Here is a 19,381-nt window from a genome sequence, read left to right on the forward strand (position 1 = left end):
TGTATTTTACCTGACTCTGGCCTAGCACTCAAGTGTGGGGTCATTTATTGCACTGTTCTGACTATTTTGCTACTTGTGTATCTCTGCTACCTTTAAACTAAAACAAAAAAAACCCCCAAAAATCTTGCTTTTTCCCACTTTCTGAAATTTAAGAAAGTTCAGTTACAGATTTGCTGTTCTGAACTGTTTAATTCTCTTGGAGGCCAGTGCTTGCTTGAGCTAAAGGGAAGTCTCTGTGTTCACCAGTGGCAGTGGTTAACACTGAGCAGCCTGCCTGTCCATGTAGGAGTGGTTACTGCCTAGAAGCTGTAGTTTTATTGGCCATTTTGGGTCAATTGCAAACTCCTTGATCTCTCTGTCTTAAAACCCTGCAACTCTCTTTTTGCGCAGTCTTGCGGACAAAGCAGCGTCGGGCAGCGCCGCATAAACAGGTTTAAACTATTCCCGGCTCCAGAAAGTCTGCTCTTCACTTTTCCCCTTAGAACTGCTCTAAATCACAAAATAAGCACTCTTTTCATTCTAAAGCCCTGCACTTGCTCGTATAAGTAATCTCATAGGTAAACACTAATAAACTTAAGCACTACATCCTCTTATACTCCTTTTAAGCACTTGCTCCCTATTGGTTCTTTCTGATCAGTCAATAAGTAGTTCCCTATATTATTCAGGCATGTCCAAAGGTCAGTTTTGGGTTTACTCTCCAGTCCAGCTGGTGAATCTGGGAATCTTGAGGCAATGTTACAACTGCCTTATGTATACAAACCACCCTCTACTCCTCCCAGCAAGCTCAAATATATGTGAGAGATGCAACTATATAGCCAAACTGGAGGCTAAGCTCTCTCAACCCAGTACTGACACAGCCTGTCAGGAGGTGAAGGTAACCACACTCACCACAAATCCAGTCTCACATAGACCTATCACATCAGCAAACCAAACACATAAACACACAAAAACATACTCGGAGGCTCTAAATAAAAATCTGCCTAAGCAGCAGAGACCTCCCAAAGCAGACATCCAAGCAACCCCTACCACAAAACAATACCCACATAGCACATAGTTCACAAAGTCAGTGTGCCACACAGTCACAGCCCTTAAGGCTAAACAACACACCTAATACACTTGTAATAGGTGACTCTATTGTTAGACACACTGACATCCCACTCACCAGGCTGAACAAGGAGAAGGTCACTGTAAGCTGCCTGTCGGGTGCCAGGATCTGCCACATAACACAAGCAGTCAGGTCACTCCAAAGCAAGTACAGATATGACTCTGTCAATGTCCATGCTGGTGTGAATGACCTGAGATGTACCTCCCTGGATTACATGAAAAAAGCCATAGAGGAGCTCTTTGATCATGTAGCCCAGGCCGGTATGACCCTGACCTTGAGTAGCATCTTACCCTCACCAAGAATGATGCCACAGTATGAAGACAAAATGATCAATTTAACAATTGGTTAACATATTGGTGTCATTCAAAGGGGATCCAGTGTCTGTCAGCCTGGGATGACATGCTCGACAAGCCACGTTGCTTCACTAGGGACGGCTTGCACCTGTCACCCCTGGGTTTTCGAATACTGGCAAAGGCTCTTGCCTCCCCCATAGTGCCGTTTTTAGGCAAGGCTCAAAAGACAAACCCACCTCCATAGACAACACAAAGAAAAAAAAAACTAAGGGTAATGCTGCTCAACACCAGAAGTCTAAACCTCAAGATGCATGCACTTGAGACTCTCCTCAGTATGGAGAATATCAATATCTGTGCAGTAACAGAAACCTGGTTCAAGGCTCCCAAGAGCACCCCAGCACTAACAGGTTATACTTCATACCATGCCTTCCGGCCCCAAAACTCAGACCAAACCACAAAAGGAGGGGGGGGGTATCCATATTTATCAAAGATACCCACACCTCCAGGTTAGTGGCACTGCACGAAGCATCGGAGACCATCCATGTGCAACTAACAGTGGGCAAAACTGCCTTTCAGTTTGTAGCCTGCTACAGACCACCCTCCCAAACACAGGAACCTCACTCAGCTTTCCTGAAAACACTGGAGAATATGAAGGTCTCTCCAAACACCATTATATTGGGTTACTTCAACTACCCAAACATTGATTGGGAAAACTACTCAAGGCCAAACACCCTTGCCCAACGGTTCCTAGAATTTATAAACTCAAATGCTATGGAACACCTGGTCACCACTCCAACAAGAGGGGAAAATATATTGGATCTAGTTATCACCAACATGGGGTCTCTATGTTCCACACCAGAGGTATACCCCTCATTGGTAAGATCAGACCATAAACTAATCTCACTGGACATCCATATTCCGTCCCCACCCCTAGCCAAGGAAACCACGGTGAAGAACTTTTCAAAAGCAAACTTCACACTTCTCAAAACCGAGGTGGAATCATTCAAAGCCCCCGGGCCAGTGGAAAATATGGCCCAAAATGCAGAATCCTTTACAAAAGCATTCTATGGACACCTACAGGAATGCATGGAGCATGCTATCCCAAATAAAACCAAGACTCACTCCTCCAAAGGCAGGAGACCTGTCTGGTGTCCCCAGCCATAAATAAGCTATACAACACAAGGAGAAAGCTACTACATGATAGAGCAAAATCCCAAAAAGGAAGGCGTCTCTGATCAGTACTAGCAAGAAACTGTGATCCCTCATAAAAACATCTAAGGCCAGCTTCGAAAGAAAAATTGCACAAGACACTAAAGATAATCATAAGGCCTTCTTTAGTTATGTCAGAAACCTGGGAGGCAACTCCCAGATATGCTCTGAGTTAGTGCAAAATGACAAAAAATACACTGAACCAACAGACATTGCCAACATCCTGGCAGAAAGGTTCAGTGCAAACGTCTCCCCACCTTCCCCACCAAAAGAGCAAATGTCTATCCCAACAGAGTGTAGCCTTCCTGAGATCACAGATGCACAGGTGAGAGCTGCCCTCTCCAAAGCAAAAAACACAGCATCAATGGGACCAGACGGTGTCATGTCCTGCATCTTACACGAGCTCCAAGAAGAACTAAACCCTCATATAAAGTCACTGTTCAGTCTCAGCTTTACTACAGGATATGTACCCAAGGAATGGCGTACAGCAACAGTGGTCCCACTCCACAAAGGTGGTGCCACAACAGACCCTGGAAACTATCAGCTTATAAGCCTGACTAGCCTGGTCTGCAAAGTTATGGAGCGTATCATTATGGAAATCATAAACAAGGACATTGGTAACCTCCAGACACTGGATCCTACCCAATTCGGCTTTGTTAATGGCAGATCTTGCCTCTTGAACCTGGTCGACTTCTTTGAAACAGTTACCAAAACCATAGATGAAGGGAAGGTAGTCCACACAGCCTACCTGGACCTCGCAAAAGCCTTCGACACAATACCTCACTCGGGCATCATAAATAAGCTCACCAGCTTAAATATCAACCCCTATGTCACAAGATGGGTTGCAAATGGGCTCAGGGATAGAACCCACATGGTCAGAATAGTAGGTGCCATGTCAGACTCTAAACCAGTTACAAGTGGCATCCCACAAGGCTCAGTCCTGGGACCTTTCTTGTTCGGTATATATTTCTCTGAGTTACAGGCTAACATGGGTGGACTATGGCTGACCAAGTTCGCAGATGACTGCAAACTGGGTGCCATAATTGAGTCTCCGGCTGACTCAAGCATCCACAACAGGGTCTCACAGAGATGGATAACTGGTGCCAGAGCCATGGCCTAAAGCTAAATGCCAAAAAGTGCATAGTCATCCCTTTTGGGAAAAGCAAAGTGCCCACAAATTACCACATAGGTGGTAATCCATTAAGTACGGAAAAAGTAATTAGGGACTTGGGGACCCAAGTAGATAGCAATCTCTCCTTTGACAATCACGTTGCCAAAGTGATTAGAAAGACCTTCTATATAACCCACCTTATCATGAAAGGATTCACATCTAGATCAAGAGAGGTCATTGTGCCCTTCTACTCATCACTTATCAGGCCTATAATTGAATACAATGCCCCATTTGGGATGTACCTTACCCGACACCCGCAGCAACTGGAAAGACCCCAAAAGTACCTCACCAAGAGGATCAAGGGGCTCAAACAGATGCCCTATGCAGTTCGGCTAAAGAAACTCCAGCTCTACTCAGTTGTGTACCGCCTACTCAGAGGCGATCTGTGTCTGATGTAAAAAGCCATGTCCAACCCAGAATTAATGGACATGCTTCACCTCAGGAAATTCAAATCCCTTAGAGCTACACGCTCCAAGGACTTGAACCTCAGCACAGAAATAAATAGGACATGCTGGAGGGACAGATTCATATCCCAAAGGCTCTCCACACTCTTGAACAAAATCCCAATCCATGTTAGGCAGAGCCCCTCACTGACCCTCTTCAAGAGAAATCTTGACGAGTGGATGGGAGATCATAAGTTTACCCCTGGGATCTCTTCTGTGTCCCTGCTTGACAGAGGTACAGTAAAACTAACCTTAAAAGGGCTACCTCCTGTGACCTACTATACGGAGGCACAGTCAACTAATCTAAAAGAGTGGCAAAAGCCAAACACACTCTGGCTAGGCTTATAAATGCCCTAAGGCAGATAGCCTAGCATCAACCTATGGACCTATGAACCTATATAGATTATTTACAAGAACTAATTGTTAAAGGTAAAATTGTATGTGTGTGTGTGTGTGTGTGTGTGTGTGTGTGTGTGTGTGTGTGTGTGTGTGTGTGTGAGTACAGCCGGGAGATTGACATAAAAAATATTGAATTAACAAATAACGACATGTTCTGCACATGTTTCAGGGGATGCATAGCACATGTCGATATTTATTAATTCAACATTTTTACATTGATCTCCTAGCTGTAGATACACATTTATTTATTCTGGGGGGCTATGTTCAGAAGCTTGGTTCTCTGGAATATCCCAGCTGTCCCATGCTTGGTCACACCCTCTACCCATGACCACACCCATTATGTCATATAGTAGTCACACACCCCCTGCATTCCACTTTCGACCACTGAAAAGGTGGCAACCCTATTTAATGCTGAATGCTTTAATCAGATTAGTACTACTTTGCATAGGCTAGGGGAGGATGGTAAGTATCATTCATATCTACAAACATGACATAAATGTTGGTCGCATTTATGTATACTTTATTCCTAAATGACCTCTCCTTACTGGTAAGGCAGATTTCCACATAGCAAAACACTAGTGCCCTCCTTCATAGTATATATCTGAAGTCATCTTTAATACCCTCCACTTTCTTGTCTCACTTACAACTGGAAAATGAAATATTCATTGTACATTAAACAGATATGTTCAACTTTCATGTAAGTTCAGTGATGTACTCCTTACTCTGTTTTAAAAAAAACATAAAGGTTGAAATATATCTTAAAACATTACTGTCAGCCTGCTGAGCTAATAAATATCTGAGTTACTCACCACTGGGCTTCTACTGCCTCTTTAGAGGGGTATCAGTAGTCTATTTTCTGGGGTTTATAATAACGTTGTAATCATTTCCTACAGGAAACTAGATGAGACTAGAGGATAAAAACTACCACTTCAGCATTTTTTGTGATCTAGTAGTTAAATGTTTAGTTAATAAACTATTAGACTATCCAAATAGTTTGCCATATAATCCCCAAAAGATTACCTGAGTTTAAACCTCTAAGTAGGACTCAAATGAGTCCAGTCATTATAAGAACCTACTTCTGTAAATGATCCACAGTAACGTGCAATATATACAAAGCAAATCAACTGCTGCTGTGTGACAAAAACTCTGAAAATGCCTATGAATTTAAAAAGGTGGGACTTTGTCTTCTTGTTATTTGATACCAGTCTTACTACTAATCAGACATATACCCTATCAGAAAGGAGGTGTTTTGAGAATGTACTGAGATTATAAGTGCCTCTTTGTTTGGATGGGTGTTCACAGCTAAAATAACAATCTTTATTTCATCACTGCAAAAAAATCACTCAAAGCTATAACATTTTATCAGTTTCTGGTTGGTATAGTACATCTTGATTAAAAAGAACTGAAATACATTTCAGAAAGCTATGTTTTATATACTTTATTTTTATTGTTGTCACTTGCTAACAGGTAAAGTATACCCAGTGGAAATATAGTCTATCAATAAAGTCTCAGTCTCTTAAGAGTCAGAGTGTGTGTGTGTGTGTGTGTGTGTGTGTGTGTGTGTGTGTGTGTGTGTGTGTGTGTGTGTGTGTGTGTGTGTGTGTGTCTGTCTGTGAGTGTACAATGGGGGAAATATGCTTAAGCACTTCCCAGGAAAAAAAAGATTTTATGATTTATTTTTAGATAATTTCTGTCACTGTATAATGGTATCATGGTATCATACGAACTAGGTCTGCAGATAATGGGCAGGATTCACGAAGCCTCCGTGTAAGAGTTATAACTCTTACACGGAGGCTGCAGTTAAACGGAGTGATGTCAGCATGCTCTGCATATTCATGAGAGCATGCTGAATCACACCTAAGTCTAACACGGTCCGTGTAAGACATGTGGGGGCGTGTCCATAGGCTGAGCCCTGCAAGCGGACACGCCCCCAGAAGTGTAAAAGTGCCCAAAGTAGACACCCACAACAGAGTCCACGGAAATGTGAATAAACACAACACAACACATGCCCCTACAGACTATGAAACATAAAAGAAATATAAATGAACATGTCATATTTTATTAAATTGTAAAAATGTTTAACCGTGAGTCTGCTCGTTTGCGCGGGCGTGCCCGTAGCGCAGCTACAGTTAGCAGTCAATGGGAAAGCATATAAGAACTAAATATGCAAAATAAGCCAGGAAGCAATAGCGTAGCGGTAGAGATGTTGGCTGCAGAGCAGGCATTCATGGTTCGAGCCCCCACAACACCATTTTTTTTTTTTGCAAAATAAGCAGGAAACAAATCCCTGACAAATATGTACACATAAAACCGCAATATATGTAAATTGTAATGAAATAGCCCATTTATATTGAAGAAATGTGAGGTAACAAAAGACTAAAAAATGCCAGATGTGCCCATAGCTGAGCTACAGTTTAACAGGGTGAGTGCATGTGCCCGTAGATGAGCAGTGGTTTAACTGGTGCAAAATGAGTGCCCGTAGCTGAGCATAGGTTTAACACGCTAAATATATGTGCCCCTAACTGAGCTGAGCGGAATATGCGTGCCGACAGCCAAATGCGGCTTAAACCAGCGTACCCCGTTTGCGCGGAGCTGCGCACCGCGCAAACAAGCTAACCGACGGGCAACGTTGAGCAAGCGGTATCAAAACTGCCTTTACACAGACACACCCCTCAGCATGTCTAGACAGTCATGAAAAATAAAAAGCAGTGGCCAGGTTTGAACCCAGGATACTATACACCATAGTCAAGGTATAGAACCACTAAGCCATGACAGCAGTACATAGAAATGCAATAATAGCTAATATATAGGAATGAATACAAACTAGAGCATGACAATCCAAGTTTACTGAAGTTGATACAATTCCAAAATGGCCAATCACAGATATGTGCGGGAAAAACGGACTATATAAGCCCCATAGGAGGGAATACACAGCATAAACGATTGTAGAACAGACCTGCAGGCAGAATGTCAGGTGTAGGAGAGGGTAGTCACTTTTGAGCGCAGAGGTGGGGTGTTGAGGAGTCCAGGTACATGGCCTGGCTCCTAGTCCACAATCATGAGGCCCAACTCATGCAGGGCCAGGTCCTCTGGGGAGCGTACAGGGCTGAGGCATGGGACCGGTTGGCTCATGAACTCACCAGTGCCACAGGGATTCCAAGGACAGGTGAGCAGGTCTGTCACCACCATGCGGACCTGAAGAGATGCAAGCAGGACCAACTGAACCTTTGGATCCAGGAGGCCCGTCAATCACCCAACGCCCCACCACTGAGTAAGTAACAATTAATTATGTATGTAAAAAGTTAAACTAGCTGAAATTATGGAGATGTGTATTCCAATATTACTTCATTTATATTACAGCTGCAGGTGTCCGTTCTGCGAACCGCAGAGCCTATGGCGATAGGCTGGTGCGGTTGCACCAGGCAGGTCAGTAATCCACTACCACTAACTGTAAAGAAATATAAAAGTATGACAGTCAGCAAAAGAGTGCAGTGTAGCCAGTAAGGAATAGAATCTGCAAGTAACAGTGTGAAAGTGTATGCAAGTATTGCTTGATTACAAGAGTTCCCAGCCTGTAAGTGTAAAGTAAACATGAAACTGTCCAACATATATTCAGAAATAAAAATACCCTGCCTGTAAGAAAATAGTACACAACCTGCAGCAGGATGTAAAGTATAGCTGCAGAAGATGATGAAATCACATGTGTGAAATATATCCCTGTGGAAATACTGAAACATGACAGAAGTGAGACTGCTGGAAAGTATTGTAATAACTAGTGTTAAAACATGTCAATAAAGCCTAGCAGTACCATCCTGAATAGTAACATGAAAGCAAGTGAGAGAGTGTGAGAGAGTGTCATGAATCCAGCAATACAGTAGTAATAACCCCTGAATAAAGTATGCTGCAGTCAAGACAGAATTAAATGCATGTGAGACTCAGAACCAAACAGCAAAATCTGTTCAAAGTGTTGCTGCATGTGGAATGTGTATCCCAAAATCTGGATATGTTGCTCCCAGTCTGAAATACGCAGATAGGATGATTGTCTGATATACCAAACATCCACACTTGTCTACAGGTATATAAAGCAAAAGGAGCAGGATGATGTATCTGAACAAAGCTTGATATGAATGTGTATGAAGAACACTAAAATGTATATTGATGTTGCAGTAACAGTCCTATCAGCAAGGTGAAGTAGTTAACATATAGGACAATGTAGTTAGAACAGTAGTGTGTATATAACTGTAGCTATTAGAAATGTACAGCATATATATTGGTATTCGAAGGTGTTAATATTACCTTATTTACCCCACCCTATAACCACCTATAACCACCTATAACCCATTCCACGTGAAAATGGTATGTGCAATCACAATTAACACCCCTGGACATTTGTCCTGTTGGGTCATATATATTTGCATGTCTGTTGACGCATCTGCCCTGTTCATACACCCACACCTGATGGCCTGTTGCCATCAATTAACCCTGCATGTTGTTGGACTGTGTATTTCTGTTCAAATTATGCATGTGTTATGCACGCTGTTCAATGGTGTGAATATCTGGGTGTTTGGTTAATGGGAATACTAATGCATGCTGTTGCAACTAACTGTGAATGGTATTATATGTCACTAACCCAAACTGTCATGACATAATGCAAAACATAGAACGACAGGGAAGGCGAGTTCCAGCGGACCCACCTCTCCCACCTCAGTTGGTGAGTGCACCTGGCACTAGTGCCGAGTCTGGACCCTCCTCCGGTGGCCCTGTGCCACCTGTGGGTGGAATCGCTGCAGGGGATGGGGCTCGCCCCCCCTCTGCAAGTGTGGCCGGAGGAGATCCACCTCTCACCCTCCGTAGCGTCCGGACTGTGGTGCGTAGGGAGATTCGGGACTCTGTCCTTGAGCCCCTACGCCAGCTCGAGGCATGGGTGGCACAACTAACGGGCATGCCCGTTGCCCCGCCTACACAGCCCCCAGCACAGCCCCGTCCTGGGCAGTGAAGGAACAGTGGCAACTGCCTATGGGTGGGGATATCAGTTCCACTGTTGCCATCTGTGGGCTCATGGGCTCTGGACATCCCAACCTCCGTCCCCGTCAATTGTGTAACCCCCCCACACGTGTCATACACCGCCCCTGTATGTGTCTTGATTGTCTTGTCTGTTTACCTACCCAGCCTACCTCCCCAGCTGAACCGACTTCCTTCACCTGACATACCACTCTTACCTGAAAAAAAAAAAAAAAAGGGCACTCTGTACCCACAAAAAAATTACGCCCCATACATAGCTGCCCATTCCGCACACATGTCCACTGGACATGGAACCTATCAATTACAACTGGCTGTACAACAAGTATTATTGTTGTCCTGACACCTCTCCCAGGGGTGGAAGGTTTCAAATGTCGCACCAAATTACATACATATGCACAGCTGTTGCTGCAGAAGAAATGGGCAGCTATGGGCCTTACCTACATCCCTCCTGCACATCCCAAGCTTGTTTCCCTACTGTCTTACCCTCTTTGTGACCCCTTTTTCACCACTTTCCTGTCTCCCCATTTTCTTTTCTTTCAAAGAAAATAGCGCGGGTGTGCGCCAGAGTAAGCACTGTTAAGCGGTTGTAACCGGGTGTGCACGGAGCTAACCGCCAGTGCGCATGCGTGAGCTCCGCACAAACCAGCACTAGCCCGGTTACAACTGCTTAAAAGTGCCTTAGTCACTGTGATTGACAGGTCCTGTACTCAGTTCAAAAGAAAAATAAACTCCCACTGGCAGTCCCAAACCCAGGACCTTGGAAACACTAGTCTGTACGACCTACCACTAAGCCATGACTCTTATACAAACACATTGTGCTAAAATAAATATAACATGTAAAAGTAGGGATGAATGTAAAGGGAATATAGGATGTGTAGTACACAAAGCATGCCATTTAAAATAAATGTCACAAACAATGGATATCCATAATAGTAGTGTGTGAAAAGAAACAGCCATGCTAGTTGGCAGCCTGTAGATAATAAGGTCAGTTAAAGTACATAGATATATGTATGCATATGTACATATATATATATATATATATATATATATATATATATATATATATATATATATATATATATAGATATATAAATATATCTAGATATACTTGTAGGAGTCAATGTGCATACACACTTGCTACAGGGAACATGAAAGAGGAATGGAGAACTGTGAATATACAACACAGCCTGAAGCATGAGAGAGATACTAACCTTTACAGTCACAGAACACTGTCCACAGCATACCAGCATGGTCCCCGCCCACACAATCTGAAAGGGCAACGCCTATCACACATACCCTTTTATAGCACTGACCTGAAATCACAGTGAGAACTGCAATCAGTACACAACCGGCTGTATGCAATTAGCAAATGCAGGCCTTCAATTGGTGCAGAGACCATCACATGGACCTATGCAAATACCTACAAAAGCATCCAGTGCTAACACTCCCCACATGCAAGAAATTAATTGCATTGTCTGTAAGCAGACAGAGAGAGGCCGAGAAGTGGAAGAGAGAGAGATAGAGAGAGAGCACCAAAATAAAAAAAAAAACACACTGTGACTCTCCCTACCCTGAAGCTGTCAGCAGTGACAGTAATAGCAGCGGCAAGCAGAAGCTGTGGAATGCAACCAGCTGCGACATACAGAGGTAATGCAAAGTAGCAGGTTAACAGTGTGCATACTGTGAACCCTCCAAATGTGTCATAGGTCTGTATCCATAGGTATGTCCATGTGATATGTTGTGTGTACGTAGTTCCAACAAAAGGGGATGACCACACATCACATGTCAAGCAGTCATAGGCCAGGATCCTGGTAGCATGTGTCTGTGCGTTGGCCTAGCAATGGCTGTAGTGACTGCTTTGAAATGTCAGCCAGGCCCCAAGCCAGGATCAGCACATCCCAAAGGCACACTGGCTGGGAACAAGTGTCTGCAGGTACCTGATGTCACTGCACATGCATCCCATACTGCAGTACCCCATAGCGTAGCAGACCAGGCCCATTATGCATATGATGTGGTAATTCCCAGGGTCAGTCGAGGTGTCCCCTTAGTGTTGTGGGACCACTGCTGCTGTATGCCACTGTCCAGGTACATATCCTGTAGCACGGCCAAGATAAACTATCAGTGTTACATGTGGTGGTATGTCCCCTCAGAGTGCTGGTAGCACACATCCAGGGGGACCACGAGGTCACAGTGATGCTGTGTGTTCTCCTCCGGTGAGGGCGGCCCTCACCTGGACATGTGCGATGAGAGAGAGGTTACACCCAGCTGTGATAAATATCCGAAAGGTGAGGGAGAGGGAGGGGGGATATGTGCACCGAACATGTCTGTAGGAATGTTGCCAATATGCGTGTGTTTGGTGAATGTTAAGTAGGTGTGGACTAACACAGAGCATATCCGAGGCATGTGGTCCGTATGTGTAACATAACTGAAGAAGGCCTTGTGGTCATCCACAGTGTTTGTGTCTATTACCCTCCCAGAGTAGGCTGTGGCTGTTGTTATGATGGACTGTAGCGTAGTACCAGTGTTGACCACAGATGCCTACCCTTAATGTGAATGTGCTCTGTCCTGCAGTAGCCCCCTGTTATTGTTATACAATCTGTCTCTGTCTGGGGTCCACTGGACAGGATGCCTAACCGTTGTGCATAGGGTCTGGGTTAGACATGTGTGTGCAAGTGTCATGCAATCTGCAGCATGTCTGTGGTAAGCATTTGCAAAGGGGTCAGCAGTGTGGCTTGTGGCTTCCACTGGCCCAGTGTGCTGCATGGATACCATCCCAGTCCCAGCAAGTGAATAACTGTCCAACCACATACATATCAATGTAGTCTACTGTACTGGTGGTGGTGGTGGGATATGTATATCCAGGCCGTGTAACATCTGTCCACAGCAGAGTAGTGGACGGTGTCCCACATACAGTAGCTTGGCATGGACCCCCAGCGTGAGTTTGTGCATAGCACCTGTCAGTGTGTGCTGACCGATGGGGCATGCTACTACGTAGTGTGGAATGTGGCAGGTATTGTTGCACAGGTATTGGCTGAGCACTGATATCTGGCCATGTACCTGTGTATCCACCATGGCACAAACACATGCAACATATGGGCGTAGTAGTATATCACTACACATGCATAACATGTATAGTATGTGTGCCATACATTGCTGACATGGTCTGCTGATATCCTGTCTGTGTTCTCTTCCAGGGAGATGGCGACAGCGTAACCCCGCCTACTCCGTTGCGGAGGATGAGGAGATCCACCAGAGCCTGGTGCGGGAGTATGACATCCTGTTTTCCCGCACCAGTCAGAACCAGCAGGAGAGGGCCGCACTGTGGCAAGACCTGGTCCGTAGGGTAAATGAAATTGGCACGCGTAACAGGACATATGAGCAGGTACGACATCACTGCAGTGATTTAATCCGATGTGTTCGGCAGCGTGCAGCAGATATCCACAGGCAACAGGTCGCCACAGGAGGTGGGGTGGCCACACATCCCCCCCTCACCAGACTGGAGGGGCTACTCCTAAGTGTTGTGGCTCCAGCCCCGGAACACCAACAGCAGTAAACCTGCATTATGATGGAGGCTGGTTCCACACAGCAGCACGACATGGAGCGTGCAGGTAATATGCCATATGTACACCTGACTGTTCTGTACACTGTATCATATGCAATATGAATGGGACAGATGTGCCCACTAACATTAATCTCATCATTTCTGCAGGTCCCTCCAGGGTTACAGAGAGACAGGCCATCCATGCTGGTGAGTGTGTTTAACATAACCTATAATAGTCCTGAAAATGCTAGTAACAGTAGTGTAACTCAGTAGTGCTCTGTGTGTATACTGCAGGGTGTGCATGTGTGCATGTGTGCAGGTGTATCAGTACCCATGTGTGCATGTGTGCAGGTGTGCCTGTGTCCAAGTGTGCATGTGTGCCTGTGTCCACATGTGCATGTGTGCATGTGTGCCTGTGTCCATGTGTGCATGTGTGCATGTGTGCCTGTGTCCACGTGTGCATGTGTGCCTGTGTCCACGTGTGCATGTGTGCACGTGTGCCTGTGTCCATGTGTGCATGTGTGCATGTGTGCATGTGTCCATGTGTGCATGTGTGCATGTGTCCATGTGTGCATGTGTCCACGTGTGCATGTGTGCATGTGTCCATGTGTGCATGTGTCCACGTGTGCATGTGTGCATGTGTCCACGTGTGCATGTGTGCATGTGTGCATGTGTGTCCATGTGCATGTGTCCATGTGTGCATGTGTGTATAAGTGCATCACTGGTAACAATGTCTGGAGAATGTAAACTGTGTTTCCTGTCTTCATCCCACAGGTTCTGGGGCTGCTCTGGTGACCTGCAGCAGGGAACCTGAATCCTGTGCCACGGCTACTGGTAATGATGATATATGTGTAATGGTACAGGAAGGTGTGTCAGGGTCTGCCATTGGTCAGCCAATTGACAGTACACAGCTGTCAACCCCATCATTGCGCACAGTCATCCTGCCTATACATCCTATGTCACCATTGTCCCTAGGTGATGGACAGGATACAGCGGGCATAGACCAGGGTAATGTGGTGGCACATGCGTCCCCACACAGCAGCCATGGGCAGGGTCCTCCGATGGTACCACACAGACAGTTGCCCATGGGTTCTCGTGGGAGCATCCATGGGCGTACTGCCTCTGGCTGACGTGCCCAACGAGGTCTGTCAACCTCAGCAATGTTTCGGACTGTCATGCAGGCTCAGTCACGTATGGAAAGGTACACCAGACAGGGTCTGAGGGAGCTCAGAGCATGCCGCACAGCCATGACAGACAGTATGCGTGACATTGCGGATGCTATCCGTAACTTCACCGATGTCATAGACAGACGTTGTGGGGACATCTTACAGCAGTTCCACAACCACATGTCCATGAGCCAGGGCAGTGGTGGGCATATGCGGCGTCGACGTGGCCGTATGCCGGCAGCGGCAGCAGCTGGCAGTCAGCACGAATGGCAACAGGCTTGCGCACGCCCCTATAGTGCCAGCAGCAGCCCCAGCAACACTGGGTCTGTGCTGTCATCGGAACGCTCCAGGAGACCACGTGCGCATGGCTCTGGACAGTCCCAACAGGGACATGTGTCCAGTCAACACACTCCCGCTTCTGATGACAGTACCCAGTCAGGTGTTGTACTGGATACGGTCCGTAGCACCCCTGCCAGGCACAGGTACCGTGTCCGTGCACACAGACACTGATCTGTACGGCCTGCCAGGTGCAGTCTGTGGCTGTCCACAAACCCCTGTATATGGCAGCCATGAGGTGGAACTGTGTGCGTGCATACACACATGTGGAATGTCAACACTTAGGGCAACCACATACATGCACACACTGCAGCAACACTGGCCCACCCTGTACTGCTGCCCCTCACCAACACACATACACACACATGTCAATTGGTGGTATCAGTGGCTGACTCAGGCATACCTAATCCACACCCTGTGCATATGATGACACTGTGCCACCTCCTGCAATCTCCAACATCATTGCGGGAACAGGTAAACACGTTGCTGATGCACAGGGTGACTACATAGACGTGTATTAGTAGTATCATGTTGGTAACAGTACAGTGTGCTGCTATGACTGTGTGTGTACCCCAGCATGCCTGCTGTAGTAACTGTATGAATGTCATGAATTGTTATCTGCACCCGTAGTACATACCAAAGCATAACAGCTGCACATAATTGCATGCCGGTGGTAAGGTTGTCAACAGATAGCCGCATACATGGGTAGCACAGGGGGAATGCTAACACAAGTAGTGATATGCAATGGTGGACATGTACAGTAATGGTGTCAAGATGCCCACAACAACTATGCCATGTGTATGTTCGCATCTAGATATGTGTGCAGTACCAATGTTGTCCAGACCACAAATAAGTATGACATAATATCGGTTCCACCATGGCCATCTGTGCTGCGTATTCCTGGGTACATGTTGACAGTGCCTACATATATGCATTGTAAATTACTGTTATTGTTACCCCTTCTTCGTTGTATGATGCAGTACTTCCAGCCCTGTGTACTGTAGCCTTGTTTGCATGCATGTTCGACTGGGGTCCCCTGGAACACTGCTTACACCTGCAATGCAGGGTTACAGTGCTTCTGTAGACTGCTACTGACATCTGCATAGCGTACCATATGTATGTCAACCTTACACATGACAGAACGGCACTGTCTGTCCTGTACACATGTGGGTAGCCTGTGACACATTGCACACGCCTTACCCGACATATACCCACGTGTGCAGTCATATATGACAGTGCTATGAGACAGAGGCAGTCCACCCACACATACACACCTTCAGTATGTTGTTCCCCATTGGCCCTATGTGTTGGTACTCACCATGGCAATCACACTACTAGGGTGGCATGTCCAAAGGTAACCTGTGAATCGCCTCTATGGTCCAGTCGTGGCTTATGTGGGTCATGTGTCATTGTCACAGCTGCCACATGTATGCAGTCAGCCATCACCCTTGGCCAGGTATATACAACACATGTGTGGGATGCCACCATACAGCCAGTCTGGGGACCGGTCTCTCTGAACCCAGTGATGCCATACCCTGTCAGGTGGCATGTCATACATACTACGTACAGGACAAACGTCAAACCCAATCCCTGCCGCTACTAATGATAATACCCCTGAAGACGTTCCTGATAGCTTTGACCAGTCCTTTACTGAGACAGTGCAGGCACTAGCTTGCCAACTACCTCCTAGCTCCCCTGGTCCCGAAAGCAGCACGCCTAGAAGACTACTTGCGTCCAGCTGCCAACCGGTCACCACTTCACTTCTCCGTACCTCGGTTGTAACAGTGAAACCCACTACACTGTGTGCCGATCAACACCCTGCCGAGTACCTATCAAAACCAGATGATGCTATTGCTTACCCCGTCTCAAAGGTAATCAAAGGTACTATGTTAGAAACTGACTTTCCCACCATCTGTAAAATGTCATATGTAATCCCACTTCACACAGGAGGCAGCTCTGCTGACGTCTCCACTGATAGGCCAATAGCTATACACTCTCCACTTGAAGAGGTTATGGTGACTTTCGTCATAGACAAGTCATGCACCGCCTAGTCCAACATCGCAGTATGGCGGACACTCAGCATGGCTTACGTTCCCATCACAGCACTCCGTCAGGCCTCCTAGCCTTTACTAACACCATAAGCCATACCTGCAACATCAATGATATATCCACAGCCCTCTGTTTGGATAACTCAAAGGCATACGATATGGTTTATCACCAACCTGGACTCTGCACCCTGCACAGACTGTCTAGATACTGAAGCCTTCCAATGGTGTCAATCCTACCTGCATGGTCAACAGCAGGCCAGCCTCTGGCAGACCAAACCCTCTAACCATCTACCAAACACCCTCAGAGTACCACAAGGCTCTATCCTAAGGCCCTTGCTGTCCTCCATCGTCATTAACGACCGTTATACTGTCATCCCAAACGCCAGCTGTATCCAATATGCTGTATACCCTACTCTGATCTGCCCAGCCACATCTCCAGTAGAGTTATGTTCAGCTACCCAGACCACCTGTAATACAATAGCAAACTGGCTTTCTGCACGTCGTCTGATCCTACATCCCAATCAAACTGGACTGCTGTTGTTCCACAAACACGTAGGTCTACCACGTTCACCGTTACCATAACATCTACCGATGGCACAGTACTCTACCCTGATCCATCTCAACAACTATTAGGTGTTATCATAGACAATAACCTCACATGTGACATACATGTTAACCAGATTAGCCAAGCCATCAATAGAAAGCTAGGGTCACTTTACAGAATTAAAGCCTTCCTAGCTCCTCCAGCTAGAGGTGCCATAGCTCGCTCACACCGTGTTGCAGCCCTTCTGTATGCATCCCCTCTACTCTCAGATATGAACAAGACTGTCCTTAAGAAGCACTGGATTTGCTACAACCACATTGCCAGGTTTGCCACTGGCCCGCCTGGTAGGACACATCATTGCATCAATCTAAATCAGCTTGGTTGGCTTGCAATACCCAGCCTAATACAGTATAACCAACTGATTATGGACTATAAATTCCTGTATAATCCAGACAATACTCCTGCACTTAAATTACAATCACCCCCTATAACAATCCTAGACCGCTTCGAGCCTCTAACATTGTACTGCTTCGGACTAGCGAGTCTATTAACACAGCTGGTGATTCTGTCTTTGCAAATCCTGTACGTAGATCCTGGAACCCACTTTCAGCTGATATTACCCTAATGTCCACCTTAGGTCATTTAACAGTAGACCCAAACAACATTTGTCATGTAACTGGCTATGTCAGTGTATCAGGCCTGGCTAACTCGGATGTGTAACCTGTGTGAACCACTGTACTGTGTAAATACAATGTAATCCTGGCTTGTGCTCAGGTCTGACATTAACCTGTGGAACATGTTGGACCTGCTTACTTATGTAATCTCTGTACATAATCTGTTTGTACTATGTCATGCTAGTATTTTCTAATGCTGTATCTGCTACCCTCGTAGCTTGTCTCCACGGGCCTACCCTGGGAATGGACATGCATCCAGTTGGGCTATCCCAGTCAACATATGTAGGACCAATAAATATATCAATACATGATATTACAGTGACAACAATACCAGGCAGACATTGCCACACACTGACAGCATGCTGAACACACTGGGGCATACGTGGGGACTCAGACTAGCAGCCTGCCTGTGCATCACACACCTCCGCAGCTGGCACACAGGCATATGTTCCGTCGAACACAGCACATGCCACACATGGCACGCATATCCCCTGTACCGCACACCCACAGCCTGTAGGGCTACACAACACACCTGCTATAGACGTGTCAGGTACCTGTCATGTGTGCTGCACTGGGGTCCCACTCAACAGGCTGTACCTGGTGAAGGGCACAGTGATATGACTCAGGGGCACTATGGTCCACCACAGCACACATGCATACAGGTCAGACAGAGGCATGGACAGATATGACTCACTCATTGACCATGCCAGTGTGGCTGCCTGGGACATACCTCCCTGGACTACGTGATAGGGAACATAGAATGGATCTCTCAGCATTTGGCACAGGCCAGTATGAGCCTGATATTAGTTGCCAACATACTCTCCCCAGGTATTCTACCACTATATGTGGGAAGGCTGTTGTGTGTCTACATTATGCTCAGTCTCCACTGTCATTCATAGGGTATCCACTGGCTGTCAACGTGTGCTTACATGCTAGGGAAGCCACATTGCTGTTCACGGGTCATCTTGCACGTGACACACATGGCCCGATGTATACTGGCAAGGCTCCTTGGTACACACATACTGCCTTATGCTGCAGGACATGGTTTACATAGCGACCTCCGTGGGTATCACACAGGTTAGGACACTGACAGTGCTGCTACACAACTACAGCAGTGTACAACACTGACAGTGCTGCTACACAACTACAGCAGTGTACACCGGAGGATGCATGCACCGGACACTGCCCTCAGCACGGTGAACTGCAGTGTCTGTGCAGTACCAGATGCATGAGTCATGGCTCACAGGTGTTACCCATCACTGACAGGCTATGCCCCTTATCATGCCTGTCGTCCCCTACACATGTAACACACATGGATAGGGGTGTGGTATCCTGAGTCAACAAAGATACACACACCTCCAGGTTGTTGGCACAGCACAAACCATCAGGGCCTACTCAGGTGCAGCTGACAGTGTGTCAGAATGCCATCT

The sequence above is a fragment of the Protopterus annectens genome, chromosome 3.part0, assembly GCF_019279795.1.
Source record: "Protopterus annectens isolate FY-2018-M chromosome 3.part0, PAN1.0, whole genome shotgun sequence".
Classification (NCBI taxonomy): Eukaryota; Metazoa; Chordata; order Ceratodontiformes; family Protopteridae; genus Protopterus; species Protopterus annectens.